The sequence below is a fragment of the Cannabis sativa genome, chromosome 5 (genome assembly GCF_029168945.1).
Source record: "Cannabis sativa cultivar Pink pepper isolate KNU-18-1 chromosome 5, ASM2916894v1, whole genome shotgun sequence".
NCBI lineage: Eukaryota > Viridiplantae > Streptophyta > Magnoliopsida > Rosales > Cannabaceae > Cannabis > Cannabis sativa.
In genome coordinates this window covers 24,687,982-24,691,810 of record NC_083605.1, presented here as the reverse complement: position 1 = coordinate 24,691,810, position 3,829 = coordinate 24,687,982, and positions in this window count along the sequence as shown.

Genomic DNA, 3,829 nt, shown 5'->3' with positions numbered 1-3,829 from the left:
TAACCATTCCCAACAAACAAATGCTAGTTGATTAGATTATTTTATTTATTATATTTACACTTTAAAATTTAGTATGAATACTTTTGTTTTTAAATTTTTTAATCATAAAAATAAAGTTATAAAAATAAAATTTTTATATAATTATTTTTATTTTTTAATCTTAAAAACAAAAAACAAAATGTGTTTTGTAAATTTTATTTTGTTGATTTTATTTAAGTCGTGTTCGGGACTGGTTTTGGAGCGAGGTTGATTAGGGTGTGGATCTGGATCTGGAGTTAAGGTCAGGGACGGGATTTGGGTCGGGATCCAGGGTTCGAGTCTGGGTCCAGGTTCGAGTCCAGGTAAGGGTTTGGGTTCGAGACTGGGGTACAATCAATTTCAAGTTTGGGGTCCAGGGTCCGGGTCAGGGTCTGGGACTGGGGTGCAGGTCCAGGATCGAGGTCTGAGGTCTAAGGTTCGGGTCCAATTTGGAGTCTGGGTCGGGGTTTGGGATCTGGGTCGGGTTCGAGGTTCGAGTTCGGTTCGAGATTTGAGTTCGGGTCCAGTCCGGGGTTCGGGGTTGGGGTTTGGGTCTAGGGTTTAGCTCGTTTGGGTCGGGGTTAGGGGTATGGGGTTTGGGGTCGTGGTTTGGGTCTGGGGTCGGGGTACGAGTATAGGTTAGGGTTCAGGTTTGGGGTTTGGATTTGGGGTCGGGGTCTAGGCTAGGGTTCAGGTTTGGGGTCTGAGTCCGAAGTCCAAAATATTGATAAAAAAATAATTAGATGAAAAATGAACCAAATAATCAATCACCTAATTCTCAAATCATTTGACAAAGTTATTAAAATAAAATCAGTTGAAAAAAATTGCCAAGTTAACCTTAAGAACGTCTATATTCTGTTTCATCCACCGCTTAGAAGACACAACAGTAGAAACTATTGCAGCAGTTTTAACCTTGTAGCTTGAGCACTCAATTATTATGTAAGGTACGTAACTGCACTACTAACAACTATTTTAGTCGCAAAAATTTTGTTATTTTCGACCATTAACAACGATTTAATGGCAAGTCATTGATGAACAAAGAAGAACTAACAACGAAACAAAATAAAACAAAACCATATCACATAGACAAGATTAAAAAACTTAAAACTATGTCACACAAACAAACTAAAACACTGAAAATCATATCACAAAAACAAGACTAAAATACTCAAAAGCATGTCACATAGATAAGACTAATCGCAATAGAAAAAATTGAATGACAATAGCAAAACACAACCCGATCAAACCGCACCAAGCCCAAGGGAGGTCGGCGGGCTTGGCTAAAGAGAAAAAAACAACCATTGGTAGCTATAGATTTAGGAACAAAAAATCATAATTTTTTCTATTACAATATAGAAAATTCTTTTTAATTAGCTTTTAGGTGAAATAATAACACAATTATAACTACACTAATATTAAAAAAAATCAAACTTAAATTTAATCTTTTTTTTTTTTTGCTTAACTTTTAAAGTTACTCTTAATAAATGTATTTTAAAATTTTCTTTAACTAGTAATGTACATATATCTTTTTCATTCTAATAAAATTACATGTATTTTTTTTCTATTTTAATATTTGAAACAAGTAGAATTTGTTTTCCAAACTATTCTTGCATAGTTTTACATCTGATTTTTTTTTTTTTTTGAAAAAATATTACGTGCACTATAAAAATTATAGTAAATATTTCCTTTTACTTATATTCTACTTATATCTTTTTTTTTTCAAACAGTACAGTTCTCCCATTAAAAAAAACAGTATAGTTGCTGTACAAAATATTTAACTACTTTAAGTTAGCCAACTATACTGTTTCTAGATTACATATTCCTAAAATTTGTAATACAATTATTTACATAACGCTTTTCTCTGGCTTCTTGAACTGCACCAACTTTGCTTCACAAGGAGTAAATTATTTCTTTTTTTTAATAAAAAAAAATGAACAAATATAAGTGACAGGAAATATTTGCAGTAACTCTATAAAGCTTATAATTAGGGTGGACAAATCTTATTGTATTTCTTATAGAATGTAAGAAAGAAAAAAAATAAATAGGGGAGGCCCTTGGACAATTGATAAGCAATTAATTTATTTTGTTAAGCCTATGGAGTTGGGGGAGATCTCTAAGATGAATTTCAATTATTTCTCATTTTGGATTTGTATTAATAATGTTCCTCTAGCGTGTATGAATGAGTTATTTGCAAGGGAGTGGGGAGAGCGTATTGAAAAGTTGGAGGACATCAAGATTTCAAATGGGGCTATGAAAGTGAGGGCTTGATCAACATAACAAAGCCTCTCAAGCGGGGACTTAAAGTTGCAGTGGACGCTCAAGGAACTGAAGTCTCTCTTATCTTTCAATATGATCACTTGCTAGATTTTTGCTTTGATTGTGGGATTGTTGGTCATAAGGTGTTGGACTGACCCTTGAAGGATTTTGATGGTGGTAATCTAGTCGTAGAGTGAGGGCGTTCTGGTTCATGGATGTGTGCCCCAAACTCACCTCCCCGTGATCGATTTTGTAACAATAGGAAGAGTAGTGCGTCACCAGATAACTGACCAATTATGTTCATGGGAGAGGTGTCTCAGATTATTAAAGTGGTTGAGAGGGATCATGTTTGTTATTTTGTAACTACGGTGGAGGAGTTAGCCCCCACTTCTATTCTGGAGGCTCGAGAAAGGGAAGAAGAAACTAGGAACCCATCTTTGAGTGGTATTGGTATTTCGGAGCCACGCAATATTGAAAAACAATGTGGTTTGGTTGAGGGCGGTAATGACATAAGTGATAATGTGGAAGCTCAACTAAAGTGAATTAACAGGGATGGTGTGAACTCAGTGGTTGTGGAGGACAAGGATATGGATGGTGAGTTAGCTCCTAGTGGTGATGGGAATGTCATGTTGGACGTATCTATAGTTCAACCTAAAATGAACATCTTTGAGATGGTTACTGTGGATCAACCAAAAGATAAGGGAAAAACAATTGTGTCTCATGCAAGCCAACATGAGTTATCATTTTAGCAAGCATTACAACAGACTTTAGAACCAATTATCAAGGTGCAAAAAATGAAAAAATGAAAGAGAATTTTACCTGCTAACCGTGCATCAAAGAGCTCTCCTTGTTCAGGTCCTCTTCCTCTTAGTCCAAAATTGTCCCATGTGATTGTTGCTAATGCCAAGAATAAACTAAGTCCTAGGGTTGGGGGTGGGAATAAATGTAAGCTTGAGTTAGAACATAAGAAGGAGAGTAGTAAGAAGGGTCGACAATGTATTGATACTAAAGCTTCCACTAGTTTGGTGGATGACGTAATGGTGATGTCTGCAGAGCAGGCTCGCCAGGATCCATGAGTCTCTTATGTTGGAATGCTCAAGGATTGGGGAACCCCGGTGCATTAATGGCTTTACGCGCGGTCATTCATAGGTTCTCCCAAAGTTTATTTTTTTGTCAGAAACTAAACTTTTTGGTTGTTGGGCGAAAGGGTGAGATGATAAACAAATTTTGCTAATAGTTTTCATGTTGATTGTGTTGGGAAGAGTGGTGGACTGTTATTATTATGGATTGATGATTGGGAGGTGTGTGTGAAGTCGTATACAGAAGGACATATTGACGCTTTGGTGAAGTGCCTTGGGAGGGATATGTGGCAATTAACAGGATTTTATGGTAACCAAAGGCAAGTCTTTGTTTCAGAATCTTGGAGGTTGTTATGTTGACTTAACGAGATGTTTGATCTAGCTTGGATTTGTGGGGGTAATTTTAGTGAGATTATTTTTCTTAGTGAGAAGAAGGGGGTAATGATCGGTGAATGTCACCTATGAATGATTTCCAA